Raw genomic sequence first — 19915 nt, 5'->3', positions numbered from 1 at the left:
TGTTGGCTCCTCTTCTTTGATGTCACAGGATAGCCCAAATGTTATCACTCAGTGTGAGCCTAGTGTGATGTCTCAGAGTAGCCCTTGTGTGAAGTAGCAGCGTATGATGTCTCAAGAGTAGTGAGAGTGTGATTTCCCCTATATAACCCATATGTGATGACACAGAGAAGCCATAGTGTTACGCCTCATGATAGCCAAAATTAATGTGTAGTGGAATTTCCTAGGGTGGCACCTAGGTGATTTTGTGGAGACATAACACAATAGAACCCCTGGGTCTGTAAGACAGGAAGGGAAAGGGTGGAAAAAAAGAGAGAAAATGAAAAATAGAAAAAAGTAGCTTATGCTAAAGGATTGTGCCTTTTATAGGACAGTTCCCCTCACCTACCTGAAGGTGGCATGCTTCATCATAGGGCAGCCTCCCGGCACTGTGAGCTAGTCACAGTGCGGGCTACAACCCCCTCACAAAGATGGAGGAGCTTAGGGATGTTTTACTTGTTTTGGAGTAGGTATACTATATAACCTATTTGAACTTGGTGGTGAGAAGGATCTACACTCGTAATAGTTGTCATGAGGTCCTGAAGAAGTCCCCCACACCTCCTATCAGGGTATTAGGCTGAAACATGTCGACCTATAATCATCCATGCACTCTTTGACAGATTTAATCTCACTCCGTCTCTGTAAGTTTTAATCCTAGTTGGAGGGTGCCCGAATAAAGTTGATACACACACCTCCAAACTAGTTTTATTTCACATTCCCTTCTATCCGTCTCACCACACCAGGTTCACATAGGTTATTTAATATACCTACTCCAAAACAACAAAAACATCCCTGAGCTCCTCCCTCTCAGTGAGGAGGTTGTAGCCCCCATGTGACTATGTCACAGTGCGAGGAAGTTGCCCAAAATATGATGGATTCCACCTTTGGGTGGGTGAGGGGAACTGTCCTATAAAAGGAATATTCTTTTAGCATAAGATTCTTTTTTTCCTTTTCTCTCTTTTTTCTGCTCTTTCCCTTCTTGTTTTATAAACCCAGGGGTTCTAGTGTGTTATGAATCTATTCTTTCGGGATGTAACCCTTGCTGGTCTTTAAATCTTTTGGGCCCTCTTTTGGTGTTACATTGATTTTGGTGGATAGCCTGATTGTGACATCCCTGTGCAGCCCTGTCATGATATCTTGGCTGTGTTTGATGTTTCCTGGCAGCATTTATTTGTTTTCTCTCAGAGTAGGCCTAGTTTGAAGCCTCAGTTAAGCTATGCAGTGCTATAATATTATGACACCATCAGTGTTGGTGGGTGCTCAAACCATCTAACTAAGAAATCCACTAGTCCAGCCATTCCCGGTGGCAGGGACACAGGCATGTGCCACCATGCCTGGCTCAGTTTAGCTACTCAATGATGTCTCAGGGTAGCTCCGATTTGATATTTCTGGGTGCCGTTTGTCTGATAGGGTATTCTTAGTATGATATCCCCTTGCACCTCTAATGTGATGTCGCAGGTCTTTAGGTCTGGAATTAGCCAAGACCTTTAAATTTTACTAAAATGATATGTATAATATATTTACTCAAAGTGGCTTGCAGCCACATCACTTCATCCTTTGGTCTCTTCTTACGTTATTCACATTTTGCTTCCACCCACTTCAGCATATAACATGGGGCAATAGGTCAGGCTACTTCAGTCACTGGCTAACTTCACTTTGAGTGACTGTCTTTAGCCCTTTCTCAGGGAGTATATCCATACACACGGTAGTTCTCTTCAGTGTCACTGTTTTTGGTTTTACTTTATTATTACTTAAGTGTTTCCTTTGTTTATTGAGCTGTAGAATGAGAGCACAGGGCACATTCTGCCTGTATCAGTTACTGTCTCCTGCCAATGCTGTTGCAAGTTTCTTTAGAAGTGCCCTTTACTTATCTGACTGCTGCTCTTTCACACCATACCAGCAGCTCACATGAACTCTGAATATAAGCTCACGAGGATACTCTATCTTTTCAATCCAGTCATTTCTTTTTTCTGTCCTTTCCTTTCTTTCTTTCTTCTCTTTTTCATCTTTCGTGACTTTCATTTTTCTCTCTTTCTTTACTCTTTCTTTCTTCTGACTTTCATTCTTTCTTTCCTGATTTTTTCTTTCTTGACTTCTTTGTTTCTTTGTTTATTTCTTCTGTCTTCCTTCCTTCCCTCCTTACTTTCTTCCTTTCTTCCTTCCTTTCTTTCTTTCTTTCTTTCTTTCTTTCTTTCTTTCTTTCTTTCTTTCTTTCTTTCTTTCTTTCTTTCTTTCTGTCTTCCTTCCTTCCCTCCTTACTTTCTTCCTTTCTTCCTTCCTTTCTTTCTTTCTTTCTTTCTTTCTTTCTTTCTTTCTTTCTTTCTTTCTTTCTTTCTTCCTTTCTTCCTTCCTTTCTTTCTTCCTTTCTTCCTTCCTTTCTTTCTTTCTTTCTTTCTTTCTTTCTTTCTTTCTTTCTTTCTTTCTTTCTTTCTTTCTTTCTTTCTTTCTTTCTTTCTTTCTTCCTTCCTTTCTTTCTTCCTTTCTTCCTTCCTTCCTTTCGTTCTTTCTTTCTTTCTTTCTTTCTTTCTTTCTTTCTTTCTTTCTTTCTTTCTTTCTTTCTTTCTTTCTTTCTTTCTTTCTTTCTTCTTCCTTTTTTCCTGCCTTCATTACTTCCTTTCATTCTTTTTTCTTTCTTTCTTTGCTTCTTTCTTTGTTTCTTCTTTTCTATTCAGTTGGGTTTTTTAAGTCTATGTTAGACAAGAACTTTTGATTTTGCTAAAATTATGTACATAACATAGTTACCTTTAGGGGTTTTCAGGCAGCCCCAGTTCCTTACTCTGTGGTTCAGTCATTCACATTTTAGTTCCACCTACTCCAGCGTGTATCAAGGAGCAACATGTCAGCTGACTTCAGCCATTGGCTGACTTCACTAGGATTTACAGATTGCTGTTACAGAGCACAACAACACACAAAGTAGGTCCCTTCAATGTCAGCGAGAACTACAGCAATGTATGCTTTTTTGAGATCAAGACAACCACTTTTTGTCTTTACCAATGTTTTTGTTTAGATTTAAGAGGGGCCTGCAGCTTACGGAACAAAAACGTTTTGGAAAAACCATGACAAAATAAAACAAGAATTGCCAAAAGGCTGGTAGCCAGCGAGAGACCTACTGGCCTTGCCAAAGCTTGTTCCTAGTGTGATGTTTTAGGATACCCCAGTATGATCTCAAAGTTGCTCTAATGTAATGTCTCAGGTAACCCTAGTGTTATGTCTCAGGGTGGCTCGAGTCAGTGCCATAACCCAAAATGATGGGGCCCCTGAGAATGGGAAAAGAGGCCCCATAGTTTTCCATATCTCAGAGAAATTCATTGGTCTTTGGGATAATGGGGCACTTTGAAGGATTGAAGGGCCCCTGAAGGGTTCAGTGCCCTCCACACTGCGGGGGTTGCAGGGGAATGTGCTATGACCCTGGCTCTAGTGTGCTGTCCTAGTGGTTCATGTGTAATGTCTCAGGGTTACCCTAATCTTATGTTTCTCTGGGTGCTTAGTGTGATAAGGGTTTCCTAGTAAGACGCCACTAGCTACCCTGATGTGATATCACAGGGTATATCTAGCGTGATATTTTGGAGTGAGACTAGCATGACGTGTAGTGGTTCTAGTGTGGGTCTCAGGGTAGCCCTAGTGTAATGTCTCAGGATGTACCGGGTGTAAAGTCTTAAGATGCTCCAAGTGTGGTATCTCTTGACAGCACTAGTGTGATGACCCCCACTAGTCCTAGTGTCATGACTCAGGAGAGTCTGAGCTAACATTTCATGGTGGCCCGTGGGTAATCTTGTCTGCTATTGTTTCTATAACTGACGGACAAACAATTGAGTAGCCAGAAAATGAAAATTCCCTCCACTTAGAAACAAAGCTCATATGGCATCAAACAAACAAAGCAAGTCATCACGACCCTCCCCAGAAGACCTCTCTAATCTCTTCCATACAAACATCTATCCATTCATCCTTTCATCCACCTGCAAATATCCACAATTTTACCTTTACATTTTGTCATCGATTCATTCATTCATCTATCATTCAGTCTTTCAACATTCCGTCCATTCACCTATCCATATACAAACGTATGTATCCATCTCAAAACCCATCCATCCATCCATTTACTCGTCGATCTCTACAGCCACCCTTTCATCCATCTATTCCTTCACCATCCATCCATACATTCATCTGCCCATCCATCCTTTCACTCAGTCATCCATCATTTCACTTATCCTGCCACTGAACCACTCATTCATCCATCTCTTTACCCTTTCACTCATCCATCCCTCCACTCACGTACATCCATACTTTCACTCATCCATACACCCACCCATCCACCCTTTCTTTCACTCATCCATCCATTCTTTCACTCTTCTATCCATTCACCCTTTCATCCACCCACCCTCCCTTTCCCTAATCCATTGTTTCATTCATCCTTTCATCATTCCATCCACCCTCCCTTCTACTCATCCATCCATTTTTTCACTCATCCATCCATTCATTGATCCATCTACCCTACCTTTCACTCACCCATCCATTCTTTCATTCATCCATCTTTTCTCTCATCCATCCATCCTTTCATTCATCCATCCATACTTTCATTCATCCATTCACTCCATCCATCTAGCCATCCTCCATTTCAGTCATCACCTGCATCAGCCCATCCACCCTCCCTTTCACTCAGCCCTCCATCCTTTCACTCACGGATCCTTTCTCTCATCATCCATCTACCCTTTCCCTCATTCATCCATCCACCCTCCCTTTTACTCATCCATTAATTCTTTCACCCGCCCATTCATCCATCCATACATCCATCCAGCCAGCCATCCATCCATCCATCCATCCATCCATCCATCCATCCATCTATCCATCCATCCATGCATCCATCCACCCACCCTTTCACTCACAGATCCATCCATCCATCCATCCATCCATCCACCCATCCTTTCACTCATTCACTCACTCACTCCCCTTTGCCAAGCTGCAGACAGAAGAGGCCCATATAGACCTCCACCCTGTTGGAACTTCTAAAGTTGGAGGTTCATGGCATCCCAGCATCAATCCTTTCACTCATTCATCCACCCATCCTATCGCTCATCCATCTATCCACCCTTTTAAACATCCATCTATCCACCCTCTCTTTCATTCATCTATCCATTCTTTCACTTATCCATCCATCCATCATCCATCCATCCACACTTTTACCCATCCATCCCACCTCCCTTTCACTCACCCATTCATTTTTTCACTCATCTAACCTTACATCAATCTTTTCACTCATTTATTCACCCATACACCTCTTCACTCACACACCTATCCATCAGTCCTTTCACTTAATCAACCAACAACCCACCCTCTCACGTTATTTATAAGCGCAGAGACCCATCGAGACCTCCACCTCCACTTTAGATGCTAATGCCTGGTGATCGCGTTGCCCCTGCAGACAAACATTCTTTAATGATACGCTTGATTACCTTGGACGGTTCATCCAATCAGCAATCACCTTCACAAAATCGTTTACCAATCTTGTGGTTCTTTGCTCAGGCAAACTGTTAAATCCCAACACACCCCAATCTTCATGAGACAGAACACAAATCTTTCCCTGCCTCCATGAATTGAATTACATGGGAAATCTGATGAGTCCTAGATGACCACCCGTCCGTAATTTACATGGACCGTCCATACAATAATCCTAATGTCCATTGTCCATGATGGAGGTTTCAACGGACGGCATTTGTTCATAATTTTAGCCTTTTTGCAAAAAGACAAATGTTCATTTCGGCAGATGAAATGGCTGAACTGAAGTGGAAGGGAGGGAGTCTCCTGTGCTGCGATCCCGAAGGAAGCGCAGGCAGCTAAACAAGAAACACGCCTTCTTGCCAGGGTGCCTGCTGCCTGAAACACATGTAAATGAAGAGGTGTGGCGCAGCGGCCGGGGCAACTGATGCTGGACGCTGGGGATTACGGTTCGATCCATGGCTCCAGTGGCAGGGGTCTGCCCAGCACCATGCGACTCTGGGCAATAGCTTGCTTAATCTTCCCAATGGCCCCAGCGCTAAGATACCCCTTTGGGGGTGATTCGTGTGCTATACAAGTCCTGGATTTACATTTACATATTTGAAATTGATTCATCTGCAAATGTAAAGGCTGCTTGGATGACAGCATTGCTTTAAGTGATGGTGTCACTTTGACCTTCTTGAAACAAAGATTTGCCTTTTTGAAAGGTTTTGTAATAGTGTTCCAAGCTAAGCTGTGGAGTGCGTGCTTTTATTAGACAGTTGTAAAACTCTGCATTAGGTACAACCTGCATATTATTAAAATCTATACTTTGAAAACACGTTTTGTCTTTAAATAAATTAATTTCTGCATTTTTGTGGAAGTCTATCTTATAATGTGTAATATGCAAATTTAAAATAATGACTAGCAGATTCACAGTGCCTTCTATGATGGGCAGGGACCTTCAAGCACTAAAGACACACAAGTCGTTATTCCCTACTGTACCAAACAGGATTACATTCGATCTGCCTCTGGAGGCATACACAGACCTCTGCAGGGATCACATTAACCAACAGAGGTTTTGTAATATGAAATAGTGCATTTTCCAATAACTAGTTTAACTGAATTTATGTGTATTCTATATCAAGTTACCTGATGATGAAAGATCAACACAATATTTGCAGAATATTTTTTTCTTTTTAGCCACATCTTTAATTCCTCGTCCACACCCACTGACCCCTTCCCCATTGCACCCAGGAGCACAGTATCCATACTTTTTTAACCCCTTCACTGCGGCGGCTATTCCGCCGCAGTGCTAAGGGGGCGGGGCGGAAGAGCGGCGGGCGCATGCTGGTGACGGAACCGCTCAGTCACCAGCGTCGGTTGCGCTGTGCTTATGACGGAGCGGTTCCGTCATGGCCCCGCCCCCTCAATAGAACGCTCAGCGCAGGCGCGGAATTCTCGCCGCGCATGAGCGGCGGGCGGGCCATGACGGAACCGCTCCGTCATCAGCACAGCGTCACCGCAGCTGATGACGGAGCGGTTCCGTCATCAGCACTTAAGGGGTTAATGCACTTTAATGCGTTTAATAGCTATGTAGAGCCTGAGAAATCCAGATATTAGCACATGATATCCTGCAGTCCATCACCTTCACTATCTACCTCTATTTCTAGATATTGTGTCAAGTTAACCTGTGATCTGTATTTACTTAACACAATGAACTATTCATCCGACAGAATTGTACAAAACACTGCCCTCCGGTCTTAAAGGGAATTGATTAAAATACATTAATCTAGTCAATAGCCTAATTGCACTATGTGTGACCAGGAAACCTGGGTTCAAATCCTGGCATGACTAAATTGTGTGATCTAAGTCAAATCAAGTTAGTTCATGTGTCTAATTTACTTGATAGTGACATTTGAGAGCAGTTCAAGATGGATCCTGTATAAAACCTCGCTTGGGTACACTTTAATGGCCTGCAATTTTCCACCACCTGTAAAAATAGTATTGGCCATGATATAAGGGACACCAGAGAATTGATTCACTTTGTTCATTCATGGCTTTGCTGGAGGGAGGGTTAATATATATTTTAAAGTTCATGTTTAGAAACTTTCATTTCAAATAAATATCAATGCAATTTGGTGATCTAATGTAGTATATTGAAACATTTCCATATGTTAAAGACATACTTTCTGCATCTTAAAGTCTGTATCATGTTCTTATACTTTGATGTTATGTAATATTTGAAGGGTCTTCATGGTGTTTTGCAGTTATTGATGAGCCAGACAACTGGTCCAACTTTCCAAGGGGCCCTGCGACTGCCCCTTCTTCACAAGCACTATCAATGGACCATTGCACTGGCAGAGTTTGCCAAGGTGGGTGGGTGACTGGGTGCCAATTACGCAACCACTTTACAATGCCTTTTCTGTTTCTGGCCTCTTTGATAAGAGTATTCTCCAAGTAAGCAATATTGTTCGATACTCACTGAGGGCCTATTTTGTCGGATTTTGGGAATCGTCCTGCTTCTCTTTTCTATTTGTCCGATTCTTAGCAATAACTCTTTGAATCTGTTCCTGCTGATCTCTCATCTGATCTCGTCTTCATCCTGCTCTTTAATACTCTGCCTGGTGGTCTGGGCACCCTGTTCTGAGAGAAAGGTAGATTCCCTGACGCACACTCCAATACACTCTAATACATCAGTCAAGCCTTCTTGGTGCTTTGGGTCAGACAAGTTGTGGCTATGACATATCCTGACATTAGGTGTTAGACTGTTACCCACAACATCTGGTCTGCCTCGTTAAATGTTTTTGGTTTGACGTCTAGTGGAGGATGAGGTGAGCCTGATGTTTTTGTACCACTTCTGCAAACTAGCAGAAGTTGGAATGGTAACTGACCTTAAAGTTTCCAAAGTGTTTGCCATCATGTTGAGATACATAATCAAAACGTTCCTGTTGCTTTGGCTCCAGGAAAGATTGGGTAAATTTGAGTAGGGGGATGCCCTTGACAACGTGCCCATTGGCATCGATTTTCTATTGAACAAAGGCATAATGCGCCATCTGAACGCAGCATACTTAGAGCCAATCTCATACAGAGCAATGTAAATAAATAGTGCAATATAAAAATAGTAAATAAATGCATTGCTAAAGTAGTGGATTTGTGAGTAAAAAATTATATTTTGTCCTGAATTTTGATGCTTTGTCATAAATGTTTACAGTCCTGCCCTCAATTTGTCTCTGTGCGAGATGGTCACCCTAGTGAGTCCCAGCCTAAGCCCATTCTGCTGACAAGATGGTGCAGAAGTCCCCACCAAAACAAACATGGCCTCCTACCAAACAATCGGATACTCAGATGAGAACTATCATGTGCCCACAGACATTCGCATGTGAACAGTTTAAATACAGTAAGCGTTATGTGCTTACACTGGCAGGGCCAGCTTTGGGGCGATGCGACCGGTGCGGCCGTACTGGGGGCTGACCTGAAGGGTGGGTACCAACCTCGGGGGGTGCTGTGTTTGACAGTAATATAGGATTTAAAATGACCTGCTGCAGAGTTCCTTGTGCCTCCAGCTTTCAGGCAGTGATAAAAATGTCACACTTGTGATTAATGTTCCTGCTAGAGAGAGAGATCATAGTTTTGTCTAGTGGCAGTTTTCACTTGCCATAAAGTAGCAGAGAGGGTTAATATACCAGCTGAAAAGAATATCTGCATTTTATGTGGATAGTGGAGCGTGGAGTGTATTTGTAAAGCCAGCATTTACCAGGCTTTAAAATAGTGAAATGTATGTGAGAGAGAGTTGGATGACGGTGCAACATTGCAAGCCTTTGAAATGACTTTGTTACCCCACATTTGTTTAGCATGCATATGCTTTTACCTCGCATGCCATTACCACGCATTACTAAGGTGACCCAACATCACCAGGTGCAGTTTCCAAGAAGGGATGAAGGACGTCACAACCTGGATAAGCAGCAACTGCCTGAAGCTCAATTCAGAGAAAACAGAATTCCTCATCCTTGGCTCTACACTCAATGCTGTGTCCTCCAGAAGCTTCAACACCCTCTGCTTACTCTGCAAGACCTTCAAATGGATTCCACCTGACTCTAGGAAGACCATCTCCCATGCACTCATCACCAGCAGACTAGACTACATAAAGGCCCTCTATGCCGGAATCAACAAAAAACTCCTCTGCAAACTCCAGACCGTCCAGAACGCTGCAGCCAGACTTATCCTCGGCATCCCACAACATGACCACATCAGCTAACACCACCGTGACCTCCACTGGCTCCCAGTCGAAAAAAAGAATAATATTCAAACTGCTCACACACGCCTAGAAAGCCCTCCATAACGCCAGACCCCAATACCTCAACAAACAAATCTCTTTCCACTCCCCCAAGAGAAACCTCCGCTCAGCCAACCTAGCCCTAGCCCCCCCCGCATCCGCAGGACCAGCGCAGGTGGCAGATCCTTCTCTAAACTCGCAGCCAAGACCTGGAACAAACTCCCCCTCTACATCAGATGAAACCCGACACTGCATCAATTCAGAAAGGATTTCAAGACCCGGCTCTTCAGTTGACCTACGGAGCTGCTCGAATCCCACCCCCCAGCGTCTTGAGACACTCACGGGTGAGTAGCGCGCTTTCAAAATCTCTGATTGATTGATACATTTAGTATATATATGTATATGCATATTTAGGTCTCGACTGAGCCAGCGCATGCGCTGCCCTGCGAGACATTTAGTGGGTGGGCTTTTAAAGTCCTACCAAAAGCTGGCTGACCTAGAGCCTGCGGTTAAGCGTTCAATGACGTGCAGAGGCTCCACCCTCGTCATGGTGCATGCACATCGCACACCACTCGCCAGCCTGCTTTCACTTTTGTCGTCGCGCGCGCGCCTGCTTTCACTTTTGCCGGGCACGCGCACCACTCGGCTATGCCAATGCTTGTTTCTTTGGCTTTTATAATCTCTCCACACATCCGTTGGGCACGCACTCACGCATCACTCACGTGCTTGTTTTCTTTTACTTTCGCGGCTTCTCATCTAAAGAGAAGGGCAGGAGGTCACAATGTACCTTTTACAGAACAGAAATGCTGCTCAAGATTCGCATTTACATCTTTCTTGCTCAAGTAAACACTATCATTCCTTTTATTTTCGGAAAGACTAAACTGTTTTTTTGCCACGAAAATAAATGCACATTAATAAATACATTTTTTTTTAAAGCGACAAAAAGACATTTGCGAGCGCGCTGACCTTATTTGGGAACAGTTACAAACTCAACCCTCAATAATGCTGGTTTTTATACCGCACATCACTTCCACACTGCAGGTACTGATCTGCCCAGAGCACTGGTGAGCACACAAAAAGCACAACATGTTTTAAGAGAGGACAAAAGAATCACTTTAAATAGAAGATCGTTTGAAGTAACAAAACCAGCGCGGCATGTTTTCACTTTAAAGGAAACAAAAGAAGGATTAAACAGTCTCAGCATGGCCAGGTGCAACATTTACATGCTCAGAGGTGTGCGGCATGAGCGTTCCCAAGGTTCAATGCCACACATGCACAAAAGCAGGAATCACAGTTACCAAAGAGTATGCAATAAATTTAGATGTGTATTTATTATCCTTTCTCTCTTCAAACACAGTAAAATAAAATAGCATAATTTCCTTCAGTTTCAAATAAAGAGCAAAAAAAAAGTAACAGACCTGCTCCAGGTTTTACTAGTTGAAGGAGGTTAGATAATTGTCTGTGCAGATGTGATCAGAGTCAGGCCGGAAACAGCTCTGCAATAAATACAGCTGTGACTCGAAGCACTTTCAATGTGAGAAAATCATAAAACGTCTATTGATCATGACTTTTTAATTTTGCATGGAATCACAAGCATATCATTCCCAAAGAAAGGCACGGATCCAATACCAAAGAAGCACTTTCAGCGTTCTAAGTATAACCCCCATCATTAACCCATCTCAATGCCACTTGACAAAGCAAAAGGCTATTTAAATATTTGCAAGTTTGTGTAGTGCTAGACATCAGCGTGCAGTGACATAATATCTGGGAGTCCAGCAGATGTGTGGGGTGAGCCTTGACTTGCCGGTCTTCAGCTACTAGTTTGTTGGCCAGCAGTCAAAGTGCATTAAAAACAAGCATTGGAATAGCCAATAGGTCTCGCCTTTGGGACCTTATAAGTATTTAGTTATCCAGCACAAAATCCTTGGTGCAACAACATTAACTGTTGCATGGCTAAACGCTTATAAGGTCCCAAAGGCGAGACCTATTGGCTATGCCAATGCTTGTTATTTTTTTATCTTTTTGGGGGAGAACCCACAACCCTCCACCTTAAATGTGTTGGAAAGGCATGCATGGTAAAGGCCTATGCGTGCTAAACAAACGCGTGGTAAGACACTGCCATGTAAAAATTGCATTCCAAAAACTGTTTCCTGTGAGAGAGGGGCTATGAAGATATGAGGGACACTTTTGCTGGGTGGTAGGGAGGGAATCCGAGGAGAAGCTCATATGGTGAGGAGGGGTGGGTGCGGAGGAAGGGGTGGGCGGGGGGGGGCGATAGAGTGCCAAAAAAGATTGTCGCACAGGGCACCACCAACTGTACTCTGGCGGCAAATGGTAAGTGCGTTTGAGCCCCGCCAAATGAGACATGCGCAGAAGTGTCCAAGAGCACACAAATATTTTGAACACCCCAAAACCCGTCCCCTAAAAGTGACCTCGGATTCCGACCCACTTCAAAGGCACAGATAGCGTGAAAAGAAGCGGAGCTGCCCATTCTCACACATGGCGTGCTCCACCAGCGCACATGGGATTTTCCCCGGGTGCCTTCAGAGCGGTGGTTCAGTCACGCACACTGTTCTTGCTTTTACAGCTGCCTTTGTCTCGGTGGGGCGTATGTAATCTTTGACATATGCTTAAAGCAACACATCTGCCGGACCCCCTGCTTTTCTGCAGCTGCGGAATGTTCCCAGGCTACCCCTGCTGACACGGTGTCCTTCTCGTCGGTTTTGGCTTAGTTTAGGAAGTTATAAAGCGCGCAAATACGCAGGAAAAGGGCGTCCTGGCGCTAGATTTTTTTTTGTGCCTTCAAACATTCATGGTTTCAAGAGGCAGCTGCTGGTTGAAGGCAGAGACAGCCTCGGAGACCGAGCTCACAGGCTGTCATCCATCAGTCGCTGGTCACAGGTCCAGCAAATGATGTATTCCCTGCAAGTGCTTTCTATTAATGCATGCGAGAACAGTATAACCGCACTTTGAACGTAAAAAAGCGTCACTGGACGTGTTCTTTGCTTGTCCCACAATGATCATTTTAGGATAAGATGAATTAAAAGTTGGTCTTGCAGGTTGGTTTGCAAAAAAGTCTCCTAAAGTAAAAAACCAAAATCGAGAAGAAATTTCCGCATATACTTGCTTTTTGGCTTTGCATAGTTCTACCAATTGCAGTCAAAAGAGAGGGTACATTTGAAGACACGTCTGGGAAATCCTCTGATGGGGATTCCTCCAGTGATTCAATCATAAATGATTATTAGAGTCGTCGGGGAGGATCACGGTACTAGTCGAGTTTTGGTCCAAGAAGGCCTGAAATTCATCCAGCGCCACTCGAAGGCCTGGTTTATCCGTTACTAATAACAGTGAATAATAAACGTTCAATATTACAATGTGCTTCTGTCTTTTGTGACATATTTGGGTTGTTAAAAAAGTTCCAGTTTTGGTTTTATTTATACTTTGGTTTTATTTACACTATTGTGGATTAATGTTAATAATACACTCACCAGATGTCCCATGGGGGCAACATCCTGTACCCCACAGTCTCAACAACGACCAGCCTTTACAACGCAGCCACTACCCCGACTGCAAAGTTACCATGTATTACTTTAACTCGCGAGTTGTTACAATGGCCTGCTGTATGGGGCCCCTTGTTGGACTGATGTTGCGATTTTTAACTCCAACACATTCCCCACTGTTGCGTAGACTGGAGTTGGAATAGTAATTTATACTATTCCAAAGTCCAGCGCCCCCTTAAGCAAGTCATTGTAATGACGTGCCTGGTAAAGTAGCGCATGGTAACATTGCAGCCGGGGTAGTGAATGCGGGGTAAATTCATGCAGGGTGCCATCATACACAGGTATCATAGAATTGAAACTTGGTACAGTGGAGGATGACCCTGAACTGATGTGTGAAACTTCCACTCCCCGCCAGAGCCTGGGCTGTGGGACTGATGTCTGCCCAGCTGTTACTGCTGTGACGGGACATTGAGACCCTCACGGGTGAGTAGTTGCGCTTAACAAATATTGATTGATTGATTGACATGAGATGGAGATGATGCTCCCAGCATGCGTCTATCCGGGTTCCCAGAAGGGTCCATCTCTATCAGGCAGACCAGCCTTGCTGCTCTTTGTCCGATGCTGACCAGGCCCTAGCAACAAGTGTGTGGCATGGGAAATAAAACAGTTTGCATCACAAACACCTTGCTAAGTCTCCTGGAAGTGCATGCAAACGTTGTCCTCAGTTGCACAAAGTTAATATTGCCTTGCAAGATTGTAGGGAATATTTTTCCACTTGCACCTAAAACGTTACATAGCTGTCATGGCATTCTGCACAATTGGTTTTAGAGTGCATAACTTGGATTTCACTAGCTCCCAATATGGTAAATTCAATCAAATACTTCATTTTTTCATGTTAAAATGAATATGTACAGTCTGCCAGAAGCTGACCTGCAATGTGCAACAAGCCCCCATCCGGAAGTATGCACATACATTTTGCTTTTCACACCTAATATTTCAGTAAAAAGAATCCCACATAAAGAACCCACGCGAAGGAGCTAAACTTGCTTGATTTACAGAAATGTGACTGTGAATAGCTCCAACAACAGAACAATTATTTTGCAAAAGGATAGCCTCTCTGGGCCACGTGCAGGCAGACACAGCGCGGTACCTGGCACCAATGCGAGACTGGAGATAGGTCTATGATACTCTTTTCTTTAAAGCTTTGAAAACACCATTCTTTTGATAGTGGGCGAGTGGTTTTCTCTCCGGTGTATTTTCAGATCTGCCTTCTTTTGTATGTGATGTCCGGCGCCACGATGTATTCTCTCTGATAATAGCACTTTATAAATATAAAAATGAGTTCATAAATAAAATCCACATTGATGCCACACTTCATGAATAAAGCACGGGCTCTTAGGGCCTGGTTTAGATTTTGGTGGACAGGTTACAATGTCACAACAGCGATAGATATTCTGTCCACTGAAATATAAATCATATTATATCCTATGGGATTGACATTTTGTCCCATCGGTGATGGAGTAACTCTAAATCAGGGCCTTAGTTTGATCATCAATCACAAACTGGTGTCACCTTTCACTTTACCCTGCTTGACTGAATCCCAGCAGAGAGCTGGCTGGAACCAAAGAAGACAAGCCATGAGTACTGCTGCGTGAAGACAGCCTGTGGACTGAGGCCAGAAAGAAAGATTCTGTCTTTGTTCTCTGGATCTGAAGAGGCTCCTGTTGAAAAATAAGTGGATTTTTTCTGATCCACAGGTGCACAGGTGGTCACTTCCTGTCAGTGAATCCTACGTGTCTCCTGTGGAACTTACCTACCCCTGATGGCCGGGGAGTGTGGAAGGAAGGCCCTGGGGACAGCTGGAGCACTGGCCACCTGGAAGACACCCAGAGAGACACTGAACATTTCTACTGCCTGTCCCCTGTGCCAGGGAGTGCTGAGATGAAGGAAGTGAGGCTGCTGCATGCAGAGGAAGAACAGGATAAAGTGATAACTGCACACTGGGCTGAGGATCCTTGGTCAGGGGGCGGCGCCTCCTGCAGCTGGAAACCATGAGGTGGAGTCTAAGGAATACGTGGACTGGAGTCTAAGGAATCCGTCTGGAGAATATGAACACTTCCCACCAATGTACATTTTAACAAGAACATCTGGTGCTGCACTGCAGCAGAACTGGTAAAAACACAAAGCTTTACTGAAAACGTTCATCTTCTAAACTAGCAGCCAAGCTTCTTGTTTACTTTTATTGCAAACATCTAAGTCACTGCTGCTCCCTAGTGGCTGTTTTGAGGAGTGACTTTTTAGCTCGTGCAGACCTCTTAAGGGAGGAGAGCTGAGTGTCTGTTGCATTGTTTGCAGGAACCGCCCCTGAGCTCTCATCCAAAATCTAGAAGATTCAAAAACACAGTATTATGCAGGAGGGGTGTCTAGCAGAAGGAGTAGGCTAAGGGGTTCTGGTAATTATTGTGATAGGAACCTTTTTATAATTATTATGATGACGATTTTTTTATATAGATACAGCATCAGTGGAGCAAAGAGCAAAAACAGAGGTGAGATTCAGTAGGCCCATTGGCGTTGTATAAAGCATGCAGCAGATAATCTAGTTCAGAAACTTAGATTCTAACATTCCCTTTACAGTATAGGCGTGCTTAAACTAAACTAAACCACATCGGCACACCTGGCTTATCATAAAAACCACTTGTGGAGCAACTCTGCCATCAAGTGGAGGAATAGCGAGTTGCACATCGGTTCGTTTGAAGAAACATTCCCAGCTCAGTGCAGTGCTGGATACCGAAAGGCAGAGTGCATCTTCGATACTCGTTTGATGTAGGGTGACCAACTGGCATTGGTGTAAATTCAGGACGGTGAGTGTAAAAATTCAGGACAAAGGGTCAAAATTCAGGACACAAATTCAGGACAGGAGGTCAAAATTCAGGACAAAACTTCAGGACAATAGGTACGTTTTACAGACACATCAGAGGTCGCGCAATAGTATATAAGTAAGCCCAGCCATTTCCAAACATATTCAACCATTTGCAAACCTATCCATCATGTATCCTTCCATCTATCATTTCACTCATCCATCCCTTCATCTATCCCCTCATCCATCCTTTCACTCATCCTCCATTATCCATCCATCCATCCACCCTTTCACCCCATCCATATGTACACTTATCCATCCACTCTTCATCCCATCCATCTATTCACTCATCCATTCAGCCATTTACCCTTTCACCAATCCAGCCATCCTTTCACTTACTAATGCTTCCACCCATCCACTCTTTTAGTCATCCATCCATCCTCCCTTTCTCTCTCCACCGACCTTTCACTTAGCCTTCCTTCCATCCATCCATCCACCCACCCATCCATCCATCTACTCATCCACTCGTGAATCCATCCATTGCCCCTATCACTCATCCATCTATCATTTCACTCCTTCACACATCTATTCATCCTTTTGTCCATCTACCCTCCCTTTCACTCAGTCATCCATCCTTACACCCACCCTTTCACTCATATCTCCATTCATTCACCCGTGCACTTATCAATCCATCAATCCATCCATCATTTCACTCATCCACCTACCCCCCATCATCCACCCACCATCCACCCACCCACTCATCCATCCTTTCACCCACCCACCATCCAATCCACTGATCCATCCTTTCACCCACCCACCATCCACCCACCCACCCATCCATCCATCCTTTCACCCACCCACTCATCATCCATCCATCCTTTCACCCACCCACTTATCCATCCATCCTTTCACCCACTCTCCATCCATCCATCCCTTCACCCACCCGTCATCCATCCATCCATCCATCCATCTGTCCTTCCCCTCATCATCATCCATCCATCCATCCCCTCATCATCCATCCGTCCTTCCCCTCATCATCCATCCATCCATCCCCTCATCATCCATCCGTCCTTCCCCTCATCATCCATCCATCCTTTCCCCTTATCATCCATCCATCCTTTCCCCTCATCATCCATCCATCCTTTTCCCTCATCATCCATCCATCCTTCCCCTCATGATCCATCCATCCTTCCCCTCGTCATCCATCCATCCTTCCCCTCATCATCCATCCATCCTTTTCCCTCATCATCCATCCATCCTTCCCCTCATCATCCATCCATCCATCCTTCCCCTCATCATCCATCCATCCTTTCACCCCCCTCATCATCCATCCATTCCCTCATCATCCATCCATCCTTTCACCCACCCCCTCATCATCCATCCATCCACCCTTCCCCTCATCATCCATCCTTTCACCCACCCCCTCTTCATCCATCCATCCATCCCCTCATCCATCCATCCATCCTTCCCCTCATCATCCATCCTTTCCAGTCATCCATCCATCCCCTCATCCATCCTTCCTTTCATCCATCCTTCCCCTCACCCATCCATCCATCCCATCCATTTATCCTGCCCCTCAACCATCCATCCTTCCCCTCCATCCATCCATCCATCCATCCATCCATCCTTCTCCTCATCCATCATCCTTCCCCTCACCCATCCATCCATCCCATCCATTTATCCTGCCCCTCATCCATCCATCCTTCCCCTCATCCATCCTTCCTTTCATCCATCCTTCCCCTCACCCATTCATCCATCATATCCATTTATCCTGCCCCTCATCCATCCATCCTTCCATCCATCCTTCCATCCATCCTTCCCCTCATCCATTTATCCTTCCCCTCATCCATCCATCCTTCCCCTCCATCCATCATCCTTTCACTCATCCATCTTTCCCTTCATCAATCATCCAGCTACCCTTCCACCCATACATCCAGCTATTTACATTTTCTCTCCATCCTTCCCCTCACTCATCAATCCATCTATCCTCTCATTATCCATCTATTCAATCTTTCATTCATCCATTCACCCTTTCACTAATTCATCCAGCCATTCACACATCCCTTCACTTACTTACTCGCCAACCTTTCCATATTAATTTTGAGCTGAGCCCTTTTGAGAAGAGGCCCATCAAGAACTTCACCCTCGCTGCAGGGGCCGTTCCAGGACTGGGACAGAAGCCACCCCGGGCGGAGACAGGATCCACCACAGGGGGGGACAAGAGCTATCACAGGCGGGGGTGGACTGGAGCCACAACATGGGGGACAGGAGCCATCACAGGCGGGGGGGTGGGCTGGAGCCACCACATGGGGGGACAAGAGCAGGAGTCATCACAGGAGAGGGAACGCGATCCACCAGGGTGGGCACAGGTGTGGGCATGCAGTATTCTAGTATCATCTTGGGCTTCTCGCCCCCTCCTGCACAAGACAACGAGAAGACAGGCTCTCTGTCCAAAATGCCATCCCCCACTGTGATATGCAGTACTTACAGGAGATACTCTAAGAGAACTGATTGAACTGATTGTCTTCCATACTTTGTTAATCAGTGTGGGTGCGATTGTGCCATTTCTTTATTGTATTACATTATACATGTTTGAAGAACCGAGGTTTGCTTACAAATTAGTGACAGTAATTAAGCTCGGTGAAGAGAAGCAGGTGCTGCCTCGGTGTAATCAGGTGTGTAATCTGGCCGAGTCTGAGATGTTTGGGGCCCTGGGTAGAAATGGAACGTGTGAGCCCCCCTCTAAATAGCAGAAGCAAGACGCATTCAGGGCTGTTTGCATGTGAATGGATGCCCCCTGTTCCTGAACCTGCAGCCCCTCCCTCTGTCACCTTCAAGCACCTCTTAATAGCTCATCAAGGGCTGGAGGTGTGAGGCCATCCCGCTGTGCCTCTACAGTGCTGCTGGGGGTCTGAGCTTTCATACAGCATCGGAGTCAAGAAGGGAGGTGGGGGCAAGCTGTGCCCGGTTAAAATTACGGACAAATGGCGTCCGTTAAAGAATCCTTCACGGACAACGGACAGACAGCCAAAATTACGGACTGTCCGTGAAATTTACGGACGGTTGGTCACCCTGGTTTGATGGTGTCAATGTGAACAGATGATGGTTCCATCGAGAGGCCCAGAACTGACTGAGCATGACCATGGGATAATCTCCTTACACCGAGAGATAAGAAGAAAAAGAAGAACACACAGGGCTTTAAGTGGGATGAAAAAACTGGAGGGTCTCGCAAACGGGCGAGGCCATTGCAATTAAGGGCGTGGCTTAAAAACCTTGCGCTAAAAATCTGCGCTTAGCATAGTGTGCCGCCCGACTGGTATTTTGTTGTTTCTGTCTTTAAATCCAGATATATGATACAACAAATAACATCATACTTACAACAAATAAGGACTATTGGCTTTGTCAGTGGTTGTTAGTTGCATAAGATAAATAAGCAGCAACTGCGGCTTGTATATAATATTGAAAAAGCTTCCACATAAAGACCTGGTGACACCACGACAATGTTGCTACTCCTTAGTTCCGAAAAGAGAAGAGAAATCCAGAGAGAAACTGACTCTCTTTAAAGGATTTCTCTTCCCCTATAACACACGAAAAAAGAAGGACTTCCTGGGCCAGGGCACAAAACAGAGCCCGATAGAGACCCGTTTCAAGGCCTGCGTAAAAAAACTGCCGGTGCTCAGACCCGGTGAGACCCGGCCCACTTAAAGCCCTGAGAACACAGACGCTTGAAGGGTGCCTGTAGAAGAGGACTTCATCAAAAATTGCGTTAAAATC

At 44.7% G+C, this 19915-nt stretch overlaps 2 protein-coding genes across 2 annotated transcripts in view; one reads left to right on the top strand and one right to left on the bottom strand.

Moving 5' to 3' along the window:
* Positions 1–15229, bottom strand: part of LOC147717830 (natural cytotoxicity triggering receptor 3-like) — a 132858-nt gene extending 117629 nt beyond the window's left edge. Inside the window, exon 1 of the mRNA XM_086924607.1 lies at positions 15098–15229. The gene's annotated coding sequence lies outside the window, so the exon portion shown is untranslated. The remainder of the gene's footprint in view (positions 1–15097) is intronic.
* LOC147717829 (uncharacterized) overlaps positions 1–19915 on the top strand; it is a 413385-nt gene that overhangs the window by 19802 nt on the left and 373668 nt on the right. The window lies entirely within an intron of this gene.

The sequence above is a fragment of the Lissotriton vulgaris genome, chromosome 5, assembly GCF_964263255.1.
Source record: "Lissotriton vulgaris chromosome 5, aLisVul1.2, whole genome shotgun sequence".
NCBI classification, from domain to species: Eukaryota; Metazoa; Chordata; class Amphibia; order Caudata; family Salamandridae; genus Lissotriton; species Lissotriton vulgaris.
This window is presented reverse-complemented; position numbering and strand designations above follow the sequence as displayed.